The following is a 13,882-nucleotide window of genomic DNA, read 5'->3' as shown; positions in this document are numbered from 1 at the left end:
TGGTGCAAGTCTTTTGATTTGATGCCACTTCGGCGACTTGCGTGTCGATGGGGATGAAATTATGATGATTAGGTCAACACAACACCCAGTCCCTGAGCGGAGAAAATCTCCGACCCAGCCGGGAATCGAACCCGGGCCCTGAGGATTTACAGTCCGTCGCACTGGCCACTCAGCTACCGGGGGCGGACATTCCCCTGTGATTTGGTCACTAGAATATTTATAGCATAAAGAACATCAACACCTGACAAAAGTCTTTTATGGCTCATTATCCTCCACATCCACCACTGCTGCACGCGTAAAAGCTACAAATGCCTCAGATGACACCACTGGCATCACCTCATCGAGTCTCATCGCACCAGCCAATGCATACCACACTAAAGGACCTGCATCACTCAAAGGTACCACACAACAACGTCACATCCTTTCAACCCCCTTCCCACAACCATCCTTCCCTCCAACAGCCATTAAACAACCAACAGAACGAAAAAACACCGATAACAATTCCTCATCCACGCAAAAAAACACAATTTGATTCCGACAACATCCGACGTTTGGACACAACTCCTGCCCCTGTAACACCTTCTCCTACCATTCATACCTTTGTCATTCCCAACCCAGGTCAGAAAATCCTCAAAAGCAAATCATTCATCCTCGAAATCAAAAAATACCTACCAAGCCTCCACGTCCAACAAATCATCCCTACAAAAGATTCTGTATTCCCTATGTCTCTCAGCCCCAACTGCCTCAGTGACCTTTTCTTTAAAATTCCTGCTATTATCTTCGATTACAAAGTCCCTGAAAGACCTATTACCACAATACCCCGCGCCACACAACGCCGACATCCCCGTAGTCATCTCACCTTCACCACAATGATCAGTAAAGTCAACGTCGAGATCACAGATGATGACACAAAATCCAAACCGAGCAACAACCGGAATATAGAAGTTCAAAAAACCCTTCAAATCAACAATGATCATGGTCCCTCAAGTCATCCATGCATTTACTGAGTTTGCCACCACCAGAGACCTTCTCCTTAAAGAGGGAGCCCTGATACATCCACACAGCCACAAGACTGAACCCCCTAAATCCCATCCCCAGTCCTATCACTGCCAAAACTGTGTTCTATGCAGTGATCACCTATCCACAGAGTGTAAAAACTCACCTACCTGTCGACATTGCAATGTCTTCAGTTTCCTTAAATGTGGTCCTACACTAGCTTCCCCTCCTACCTGCAACACCTGCAATGAAACCCACGCCGTCTATTCTGTGAAATTCAAAGCCAAGCCCGAACCAACCAAACAGGAACTCACTGTCCCAATCCATCCCACTGATACCCCAATTGATCCTAGCATTTCCCTCCAGCCTACTCCACCGATGAAAACATCATCAAATTCATGTCTGTTGTTCTCCAAAACATTCATACATTCCAGCGTACTCACATCCTTCAACGAATCTTCGTTGCTACCTGCTCCATCTCTCATGTCAACACTCAAGCCGCCTAATCACACAACCAGGTCCATTTCTTCTTCACCCACCTCAACACCCAAGTTTAAGGTTTTTCTAGCCCTAATGCACACATACCACCGCTACTTTCCTAGTAATTGTGCGACAGCAGTACAAAATCTTGTACCACAGCACATGTACCCTGTCCTCCAGTTAACACCTTTTAATGCATACCCTGTCCCAACACAATTTGCATACCCTTAGTCTTAATGAAACATTCCTCCAACCATGTCACACCTCTCCCTATATCCTCCACCTTCCCCTAGCCAGAAGTGGAGCTACAATTGACCACCACTAGAACATCATCGTGTTTCCACAACCCTCATGCAATATTTCCACTGGACACTTTATCCTTATCCTCTTTTTCCAAATCATAACCGTTACCTGTGCCACCATCAACATCTGATCTCATCACACTTTCCCCTATGACTTCCTCACCGTCATAGATCATAGCTTTTCCCCCTACATTACAGCTGCTGACCTTCCCCACAGTACTCTGGCAGTGGCATCAGTTTACAGACTCCTTATATATATGTTTACAGTCTACGTAAATATTGTATGCAGATCGTTGGTATTTGTGTGTGTGAGTGATTCACTACGTTTCGAAGACTATCTGACGTTACACGAATTAAAGAAAAAAATAAGAAGAAACACACATCATCTACATGTTTAGTCGTGTTACAGCTCTCCTCTTGTAAAGCCTTATGTCGAGGTGGTTGGTCATATTTATTACGATACTTCACAGCTGAGTGACTCACTGCGCGTTGTTTGAGAAATTTGCTGTGAATTACGAGTGTGAATTGGGACTGCTAATCTGAGGGAGACAGCAATTGGCGATCGGACATTTTCGTCATATTTCGAAATGCGTCCCACAACCATCTATACAAGTATTTTGAAATCTCATGCTTGCGTCTACAATAAATTTCTGAACCCCATTGAAGAAGATCGTCCACACGTCTTTATGATCTTCAGTAGGTCTAAATCCTCTTCTCGCGAGTGGAGATTGATTTACCAGTCTACTGCATAATTTCAATGTGCCCAAACACCACCACGCAGAGATTCGTGTCCGCATATTCTTTTTTCACAAGGAAATCAAGAAGCTATATAAGAGTCATTTACTGCGCTGCAGCAAAACGGACTTTATAAAAACGAAGTGAAGATTCATCCCTTTACTCTGTACAGAAATACACTCCTGGAAATTGAAATAAGAACACCGTGAATTCATTGTCCCAGGAAGGGGAAACTTTATTGACACATTCCTGGGGTCAGATACATCACATGATCACACTGACAGAACCACAGGCACATAGACACAGGCAACAGAGCATGCACAATGTCGGCACTAGTACAGTGTATATCCACCTTTCGCAGCAATGCAGGCAGCTATTCTCCCATGGAGACGATCGTAGAGATGCTGGATGTAGTCCTGTGGAACGGCTTGCCATGCCATTTCCACCTGGCGCCTCAGTTGGACCAGCGTTCGTGCTGGACGTGCAGACCGCGTGAGACGACGCTTCATCCAGTCCCAAACATGCTCAATGCGGGACAGATCCGGAGATCTTGCTGGCCAGGGTAGTTGACTTACACCTTCTAGAGCACGTTGGGTGGCACGGGATACATGCGGACGTGCATTGTCCTGTTGGAACAGCAAGTTCCCTTGCCGGTCTAGGAATGGTAGAACGATGGGTTCGATGACGGTTTGGATGTACCGTGCACTATTCAGTGTCCCCTCGACGATCACCAGTGGTGTACGGCCAGTGTATGAGATCGCTCCCCACACCATGATGCCGGGTGTTGGCCCTGTGTGCCTCGGTCGTATGCAGTCCTGATTGTGGCGCTCACCTGCACGGCGCCAAACACGCATACGACCGCCATTGGCACCAAGGCAGAAGCGACTCTCATCGCTGAAGACGACACGTCTCCATTCGTCCCTCCATTCACGCCTGTCGCGACACCACTGGAGGCGGGCTGCACGATGTTGGGGCGTGAGCGGAAGACGGCCTAACGGTGTGCGGGACCGTAGCCCAGCTTCATGGAGACGGTTGCGAATGGTCCTCGCCGATACCCCAGGAGCAACAGTGTCCCTAATTTGCTGGGAAGTGGCGGTGCGGTCCCCTACGGCACTGCGTAGGATCCTACGGTCTTGACGTGCATCCGTGCGTCGCTGCGGTCCGGTCCCAGGTCGACGGGCACGTGCACCTTCCGCCGACCACTGGCGACAACATCGATGTACTGTGGAGACCTCACGCCCCACGTGTTGAGCAATTCGGCGGTACGTCCACCCGGCCTCCCGCATGCCCACTATACGCCCTCGCTCAAAGTCCGTCAACTGCACATACGGTTCACGTCCACGCTGTCGCGGCATGCTACCAGTGTTAAAGACTGCGATGGAGCTCCGTATGCCACGGCAAACTGGCTGACACTGACGGCGACGGTGCACAAATGCTGCGCAGCTAGCGCCATTCGACGGCCAACACCGCGGTTCCTGGTGTGTCCGCTGTGCCGTGCGTGTGATCATTGCTTGTACAGCCCTCTCGCAGTGTCCGGAGCAAGTATGGTGGGTCTGACACACCGGTGTCAATGTGTTCTTTTTTCCATTTCCAGGAGTGTAGTTGAAAACCACAGGTTCTGGACTCGCATGTTTTTTTCGAAATGCTGTGGTTCTGAAAACATTCCATGCAATTGGATGTTACTTAGGTTACTTACATATCCCTAACCAGATATCAAACTGGGAATGGGTAGCTACAGTGTAACGTGGAACCTGATCCACGTTCTGTTTCTGGCGCATCTCTGGGTTTAATCGCAGAGTGAAAAATATTGAGGCACCTGACGCTCGATTCTACAACTTTCAAGGTTTTAATCAAACTCTCCATCGCAACACCGTTTCTCCGGCTACGAATAATCTCTGCTGATCCCTCGAGTTATGGCAGCTGTTCGGTAGACGGCTGTAGCACCGTTTTCACAGATTAATTTTAATTCATCGTCAAGCCGACAATTTGTACGAAATGTTAATAACTTGCATACAAGAACCTTCTTCGTGAATCAGTGTATCGACTAATGATAGCTGCATCAAAAACCTTACAGCAATCCTGAAATTAGACTACACATACAGACGGACTCTAGGTCCCGACTTCAGAGAGAGAGAGAGAGAGAGAGAAAGAGAGAGAGAGAGAGAGAGAGAAGGAGAAGAGAAGATGCTACAAGTCTCGTCTATACGCCTCGTACTCGAGTTCTCACCGTCATCAAATGGAACACGTCCTCTCACCCTCCCCCCCCCCCCCTACACCTATTCCCCATTACCTACAGTATCCTCTCCCACAACAGCGGTAACCCATAGATCTGTCTCATCCCCAGCTCACCCTATATTTTCTCTTTCAGCCATGACTCATCATCTTCCACATCTACCAATGCTGCACACATAACAGCCTGCCGAGCTGCAGCTGCCTCAGATGACATCATGGCATCACCTCATTAAGCCTCATCGCTCGTGTGTGTATGTACGTGTGTGTATATAATTTCACATGATATTTCTTGACTGCTGTGATGTGCATGTTTTATATTTGCTTCATGACCTGGAATTGCCATCTCTGTGAGCATTGTTTGGAGGCAAGCTTTTGCACGTCGAATGCTGTGAGCACCATTGGTGTCAACAACATAATTGTAGGAGCTGTTGTTGAAGTAGCAATCGTTGCCCTACGCCTCATGAGTTGATGTGTCTCTGTCGAATCGCCATGGCTCATCATCATCTATTCTAGGCCTGTCTGGCTATCATCCTCAGCCATGCAGGAGCAGCTCCACAGCTTGCCTTGTTAATGAACACCAGATAAATCACACAGCTGCGTTATACAATTCTGTGGTTGCTGATGCTTTCAGGTACAGGAACTTTCAGTCCCGTATTGATTAAACCAATGTGGAGTATCGAGATCTGGCTGCCTTCCTTCATGTTTGCTGAGCAGTGTGAGAAAATGAGCTCCCTGAAATCATCATGGTCAGCTGTGTGTCCTGCCATCAGCTGCAAAGCTCTTCTCTACTGTGTGCCGACAAATCACCTTCCAAAAGAAGGCAGTAATGCTGAAGATAAAAGCATCGTCAAAATTTCAGGGAAGGATAGGGTGATATCACAGAAACAGTCAATTGCATGGCGGTATGGAAGTTTTACCAAGAGCTTCATACTGAGCCATTTTTCTGATATGAAGGGAAGATCGTCTGGTAGAGCGCTCAGCGATATATTCCACTTTGACACATTCTCGCCACATGTTTCTGATTTAGTTTCATCCATATTCCAAAAGAAATTGGCGTTAAACACGCGTATATTAATGTCCATTGATGTTTACGTCTCGATGTAGACGAGAAAAAACAAGTCAGAAGATGTGAAGGATAAGGTAGTTCGGCTCCTCTACTTTTCCAAAGTATCTGGTCAGCGTCCCTAATATGTAGGTTAATTGTTTTTCTCTTAAGGTGAGAAGCATCATTACATCTAGGTTGAGAACACGTCCCAACTACATTCTACCCAACAGAGCAAAAAAAGGGGAATAAATAACATATTTGCCAGAGGTGCCTCAACTCATTTACTTAGCTTGAGTATTTAGAAAGACATCTGAATGATTGCTCGAGCCAGGGGCAGATACATGTGCAAATGCACACTAGGAATAGAAAGTTCTTAAAGTTTAAGATCGCCCAACAGTAGGAACACTGACCCTTTCATGTACGTTCTTGCTCTGAGTGCTTACTAGTTCCTTTGGTGCGCTGTGTCTCTCATACTACTTTTACAGAATGACATATACGTATGCAGCAGTGGATCAAATTGTGTGCTCACAGGATTCCAGTCTCAACAAATTCAAATCATACATTAGGGATAATCCTGCATTAATCTGGTTAGGAATATGCAAGTATCCTAAGTAACATCCAATTGCATGGAAAGTTTTCAGAACCACACCATTTCGAAAAAAACATGCGAGTCCAGAATCTTCCAGGATTATCCCTAATGTATGATTTGATTTTGTTGTGTCATCATCTGTGATCTCGACGTTGACTTTACTGATCATTGTGGTGAAGGTGGGATGACTACGGGGATGTCGGCGTTGTGTGGCGCGGGGTATTGTGGTAATAGGTCTTTCAGGGACTCTGAAACAGTTGGGGCTGAGAGACATAGGTAATACAGAATCTTTTGTAGGGATGATTTGTTGGACGTGGAGGCTTGGTAGGTATTTTTTGATTTCGAGGATGAATGATTTGCTTTTGAGGATTTTCTGACCTGGGTTGGGAATGACAAAGGTATGGATGGTAGGAGAAGGTGTTACAGGGGCAGGAGTTGTGTCCAAACATCGGATGTTGTCGGAATCAATTTGTGTTTTTTTGTGTGGATGAGGAATTGTTATCGGTGTTTTTTCGTTCTGTTGGTTGTTTAATGGCTGTTGGAGGGAAGGATGGTTGTGGGAAGGGGGTTGACAGGATGTGACGTTGTTGTGTGGTACCTTTGAGTGATGCAGGCCCTTCAGTGTCGTATGCATTGGCTGGTGCGATGAGGGTCGATGAGGTGATGCCAGTGGTGTCATCTGAGGCATTTGTAGCTCGGCACGCTTTTACGCGTGCAGCAGTGGTGGATGTGGAGGATAATGAGTCATGGCTGAAATAGAAAATATAAGGGGGGATTCAGAAGTTTCTTGTAGATACATACATGAGATTTCGAAACACTTCTGTAGATGTTTGATGGACGCGTTTCGAAACATGACGACAATGTCAGAGTGCCAATTTCTGCTTTCATCTGATTAGCAGTCGCATTTCACACGAGTCATTCGCTGAAAATTTTTCGAACAACGTCCAGTGAGTTACTCAGCTTTGAAGTATCGTAATAAGTATGACCAATACAACCACCTACTCATAAGACTGTGATGTGCGACACAGTGTGTACTAGGCTTTAAGAGAGGAGTGCTGTAACACGAGCTCAACATGTAGATGATGCACGTTTTTTTCTTATTTTTTATTTTATTTCTGACGCGTCAGTTAGCCTTCTATACATACTGAATCACTCACACACACAAATACCCAAGACCCGCATACAATATCTACATTGATTGTAAACATGTTACATACATCATGGTGTGCTCCCATCATTGCTTTGAGATGTCCTCCAAACGCGAATTCAATACGGGATATATAAGATTCCTACCTCCAGACAACTTTCCCTGTGTGTGCTGCTTACATCGCGTGTTTTATGAAAGTGACGATATTCACTAACTTGACGTTGCTCTCTGAATTTTATTCCTGTCCCCAAACAAAATACACAACTGAAGTCATGTGGTCACAGATACTTTCCCGTGAAGGGGAAAGGTGATGTGCTCGAGTTTTGGTCCGGCACACAATTTTTAATCTTCCACCAACTTTGAATGTGCTCTTATGTTTTCCTCCTCCCAGAAAGTTTTCGAAGGAAAACGGAAAATTATATCTTTCGCTTATGGGCTTATGATTAGAATGCTACTAATGAAACTGAAATTGCAATAATGAAAAGGTTCAAAGGAAGTGGGAGGGGGGTAGGGGGGAAGAGGAGATGGACAGAGGGATGGGAGGAATTGGACACAGAGAGTGGTAAGTTGGAGATGGATCGGAGAGGGGGCAGAAAGATATGGAGAGGCAAGTCTGGCTTTAGGAGTGGAGCGGTGGGGGCGCTCGCTGTGTTTTGCTTCTTTGACACACACAGCCTGCCTTGTTTGCTTTCTGAACTTAGACTCCGCTTGCTTGTGAGCAGCATCATATCCAACCGCTTCAAGAAAGCCACAACTGATTCACCTTTAACAATGAATATACACGACCAAAAGTGCTGGAAGTAGAAAATTCCTCTGTGATGAGACAAAGATGCCACCATCGGGCATACTGGGAATACACTTTTCCGTTCTTAGTAATGTCATATATGTCGAGATCGTTGACAATACTGCGTGTGGACTAACTCATTTCAGCCTTCCAGCCCTTCGGCATGGTTCACGGTCGCATCGCAAAAGACTGGATGCAGTTCCATATGTACCCCATTTTGAATGGGTGCGTCAGATCCCGATTGATCTTCGTTATCATGTGCCGTCCTGTTTAAGCATCAGAGGGTGTCACGCGGTCGTTATATACGACGGTCAACTCAAGTCCTGTATTGGGAGTGGCAAGTAGGGTCATCTCCATTCGGAATGCCTGCAACAGCGTATCACTCGACTGCTGGCCGCTATGACGCCAAGAGAGACTCCAGCAACCGTATTGCCTGTCACTTACATGGGGCGCTCGGTCGGCGACATACAGAGACATGTCATAAGTGACACACCCATCCGCAGAGCCTGACGGAATGGAGACGCCTGCGGCCCACCCTCCTCCTACCACATCGACCCCTGCCAACAGTGTGGCGGACTCTTCTATTTAACTTTCAACATTTATCGTTCCTAAGACTGCTTTTGTGCCGGAACGTCGAGAATACCTCCCGTCGTCCGATAATGAAGGTCGAGTGCGCGACCAGCGCTCACCAAAGAAGCACAAACGGCGGCGTCGCACGAAATCTGGCGGGGACACCTCGCCTCCCATCCGTGATTGGTTATACCTCGGTGACTGCTCAAGATGAAGGGGACAACGACGTTGCTTTTGCAGATGGACTAGCAGTGACCAGTGCAATGCCTAAGCAAACTGCCGATGTGGAAAAACTTCGTATCACTGGCGGCTCGGCTGTCCTACCGCCGCCATCGGCTGTGTATGCGATAGATCGTGTGGACACATATGAAGCGCCGACAACATCGGCATGGAGTAACGACATCGAGAACGCACTGGACCCCGCGCAGGTGCTTGCGACACCCGCGACCTATCTGTAAACGCGTGGCCGTGGATTCCAGGGACACCTTGCGAGCGGCGCTAGCGGCTGCCCTCCTTCTGCTGTTTGCCGGCTGGATTCAACCATGCGGCGGGCCACAGCTTCAGATGTACCGAGTGGCTATGACTTACGTTAACAACATTAGTACTCGGGTGAATTTCTATCTTCTGCTGGAAATGATTTGGCCCTCCTACACTGACACCGCGCTGCTTCCAGGGGTGCACTTGGCCACCTTGCCGAATGTGGCCGGTTACGCCTTTACACCTCTCCTGGTGCCGACATTGAAGCCGAAGCAGCCACGTATGTTCACGAGAGCATATTATTTGAACACATGGACGTGCCATCAACGAGGGGTGTGGTACTTACCGTTATGGGAATCCACATTGCAAATGTGTGTGCCCCATCTGGTTTTGGCTGTAGAAGGGATGGAGCTTGATTTCACTCTGAGGGAATCGTTCCCCTCTTTTTTCGCCGCAACGAACATTGTCAGCTTTACGGCGACTTCAATTGTCTTTTACTTTGGAAGGACCAACGACCACCCATCAATCCCTGCCAGAAACTTTGCTTTGCCGTTCGCGACCTTTCCGTCTGTGACACATGTGAGATTCGACATGGCGATGCACAAGGCTACACATATTAGATGGGCCACTCTGTTAGTCGCTTGGATGGGATTTCTGTTTCGCAGGGGCTCGTCGGTGCTATCCAAGATGTAGAACGCTGGCTCTTGGCGTTCTCGGACCACTGTGCAGACGTCAGTACCATCTTCCTCCCATGGTAGACGGTGTGGTGCAATCGTCTGCTGTGGAAGTTAAACAGCACACACCTTAACAATCCTGACTGCTGGCGGCGTGTAGCGGTGGTCTGGATAGTGGGTGATCGCCAGCTTCCAGCATATACGACGACGATGGCTTGATGGCTGGAGTGCGCCAAGCCTGCAATACCGTGAGCGTTGATGCAGTTTGGCACGGAGATATCTGCATGGAATCGCCATACAATATTTTCTACCGCCGCACGGGATTAGCCGAGCGGTCTAGGGCGCTACATTCAATGACTGTGCGGCTGATCCTGGCGGAGGTTCGAGTCCTCCCTCGGGCATGGGTGTGTGTGTTTGTCCTTAGGATAATTTCGGTTAAGTAGTGTGTAAGCTTAGGGACTGACGACCTTAGCAATTAAGTCCCATAAGATTTCACTCACATTTTAACATTTTTATTTTCTACTTCACTGTGCTTCGTGACCGGAATACGCAACCAGCCTCTCTGACCATTCAGATGGATTGCAACAGGATCAAGGCTCACACAGTTGCACAGACCCGTCGCAGATTGCAGGAGTTGTCGTGAGGACTCGCCATCAAGATACGGTGAGGCAGGAAGACCCCTCAATGCACCACATCGTGATTGACAGGAAGCACTGCTGACCACAATTGTCACGCGTGGGGGACACTTAGCCACCAACCAGGTAAATAACATGACTGGCTTTGTGGAACATTTGCGCCATATCTACCAGTGCGAGCAACATGATGTTCATGACTTGTCGATTGTTTTGTCTCACATCAGTCGCACCATCTCCAGTATCCAAGCAGAAGCCCTGGTGGAGGACATCACCTGTAATGACGTCAAGGTTGTGATATCTTAGGGTGCTCCAAACAAGTCGCCTGGTGTGGGTGGTCTTCCTGAGGAATTTTTCCAGGCGTCCCAGGACTCGGATGCAATGTTCGGCAAACTGTTGACGATAGCTACCACAGTTCCACCGCCATTAGTCGAATGAATTATCATCCCAATTCACAAGCCATCGCAGGGTAATGCAGTTGCCCATTATCGCCCCCTAACCTTAACCAAAGCTAGCTACTAGATATTTGCACATTTTTTGCAACACGATACCGTCGGATCCTTCCGAGTATAATATCCATAATATCCACAGAACAAACAACGCCAGGTGGATCTGTCAGTGCCCAGATGGCCACTGTTCAACATCATGATGTGATTGCTCTAGCAGCAACGTGCAATCTCCGTGCAGCACTGGTGGCTATCAATTTTGACAGCGCTTTTGATTGGGTATGACATAGTTACCGCTTTGCTGTCATGGAGCGAGCGGATGGGCTTCTCGGCCCCCTTCACTGGTACCCTACGACATCACTACGTCAGCGCCGACTTCCTTGTCCAGACTAATGGTTGTATCACTGGATCGGTACCGATACACCATCCCTTACGACGGAGAAGCCGACTATCGATGCCCCTCTGTGTTCCTGCTCTGGAGTCATTATTGGGAGTCTCATGGCGCACTTGACAGGATTCACACTGCGGCAATACATGTTTATTGTCATGCCTATGCAGACGACCTGTTGCTGCTGGTGGATCATGGGAAGCGACCACAAGCATACTTGATTTGATCTCCATGTGGCAAACAGTTCTTTGGGAGTTGCCAAATCTACAGTGATGCTAACTGGCCACACTCACACGAGAGGAACAAGGTCCCGCAAACCTGTCCGATCTCCCGCGAGCCGGTCGGCCGCAAACAGCGATGACCTCTGCAACGTTCTAAAGTGTCGACATTCTAATTCGAAGTGATCGACGGATCACAGACACCTCGCTGCACTACTCAACATCTCCGTTGTTAGTGCTGGCACACTCGCCCATCAGTTGGGGTACTCAAAGGTGGCACTCTCAAGAAATTGAAGAAACAACTTCAGCGTCGTCACGAAAATGCAAACGAATTTCTGCTTCTCCATGACAACGCAAGGCGTAACGCAAGTCTACGCACCCGAGAACAGCTGGCAGAACTTCATTGTTCTTCTCCATCCACCCTACACCCTTGATCTCGCGCCTTCCTACTTCCATCTGTCTGACCCGGTAAATGTAACTCTCCGCTGGAAGCATTGCGTGGATGATTGGGAGGTTACTGATGCAGCGAGACGTTGATTCCTACGTCGACCAGTAAAGTGAAACCATGAAGTAATATAGGCCCTCCCAGTGAAATTTTGTAAGCCAGTCGCATTGAACGGAGATTAAAGCGAAAAGTAGGGTTTTGTAGCCAAAATAGTGGAGAATAATATGGTGTTTTGGAATCCAGAATAAAACCAACCTGCTTTCAGAAAAAAAGTGTTGCGTTACTTATTGAACACCCCTCGTATTTATCCCACTCAGAAACAATTGCCGACTCAAATATTACTACTCAATTCAGTTATCTTTGTTAGTATAAACTCAGTTTTAAGGGGAAAAAATGGTTCAAATGGCTCTGAGCGCTATGGGACTTAACATCTATGGTCATCAGTCCCCTAGAACTTAGAACTACTTAAACCTAACTAACCTAAGGACATCACACAACACCCAGTCATCACGAGGCAGAGATAATCCCTGACCCCGCCGGGAATCGAACCCGGGAACCCGGGCGTGGGAAGCGAGAACGCTACCGCACGACCACGAGCTGCGGAAAGTTTTAAGGAAAATTTAAAATCACCTACTGTTTAGTTTTTGTCCATTTCTCGTATCTGAGAAATACACACAACGCGACTGTACACCATGCGTCCCTACGCTTCAACAACTACTGCTAAATTTCGTGTCTCTCATTGTGAATGTTCGAAAGAATTTAATTTACCGTTGTTTCGTGACACAGTCAGGTTGGAGAAAAGCGGGCTATGAATGTCAAATGTTGCTGTGTGGCAGTAACAGTCAGAGTGGCCCATAGTGCTTCTCAGTCGCGGCTGGAATGCTGGTTATTCTTAGTGTTTTACTGTCTATGGTAACACATATCGCTAAAACGAATATCGAAAAAGAGAAATTTGTGAGCACTCTGTCGAACAGGCACGTAAAATTCTGCTTTAAAAATTATTTTGTAACGGGAAACAAACCGATGTCTGAACGTGGCATGAAAGACGTGATGAGCAGTATTTGTTTGGAGTGACTGCAGCTACATACGCAAAAATGAAATTGCAAATGTCTGTCTAAACACCACGGAAAATGCGCCTGACGACTTTACTACGAACACCCTGTATACCATCTTTTGTGACTATAATAAAAGTATTTCGCTTTATTTTAAAGCATTTCCAGAGGTCACTATAACAGTGTGGTTTTCATCACAGATATGTTTATCCAGATCGTAATAAAATTAAAAAATACGAGCAATAAGATTAGTTCAGTACTGTTTACTAGTAGTAATTTAAAGCATGAGAACAGTGTAGTGAAGGAGACGCTACCTCAGCCACAAAAACAGAACAAAAGACGATTGCATTACCCGAAGTCAAACAAAATCAAGAAGTAGGAGGAGGAGGAGGAGATTAGTGTTTAACGTCCCGTCGACAACGAGGTCATTAATCAAGAAGTATAAGTGGATCTATACAATATAAAAACGAAAATATAGTCCGTGTCAGTGAAGTACGGTGTACTAAAATCGAACACCTGATTGTAACAAAAATTGTAGGAATAAAGTCGTGGAAAAAACTATGTATAACAATTGTAATTTAATATTAACGTGTTTGTTTGCATGTCGTTTAAATGTAGTGGTTTAAAACATAAGACAACCAAAGATGATTTTAAATATGACGAAATATGT

Source organism: Schistocerca americana, chromosome X (genome assembly GCF_021461395.2).
Source record: "Schistocerca americana isolate TAMUIC-IGC-003095 chromosome X, iqSchAmer2.1, whole genome shotgun sequence".
NCBI lineage: Eukaryota > Metazoa > Arthropoda > Insecta > Orthoptera > Acrididae > Schistocerca > Schistocerca americana.
Note: the sequence above shows the minus strand (reverse complement) of the source record.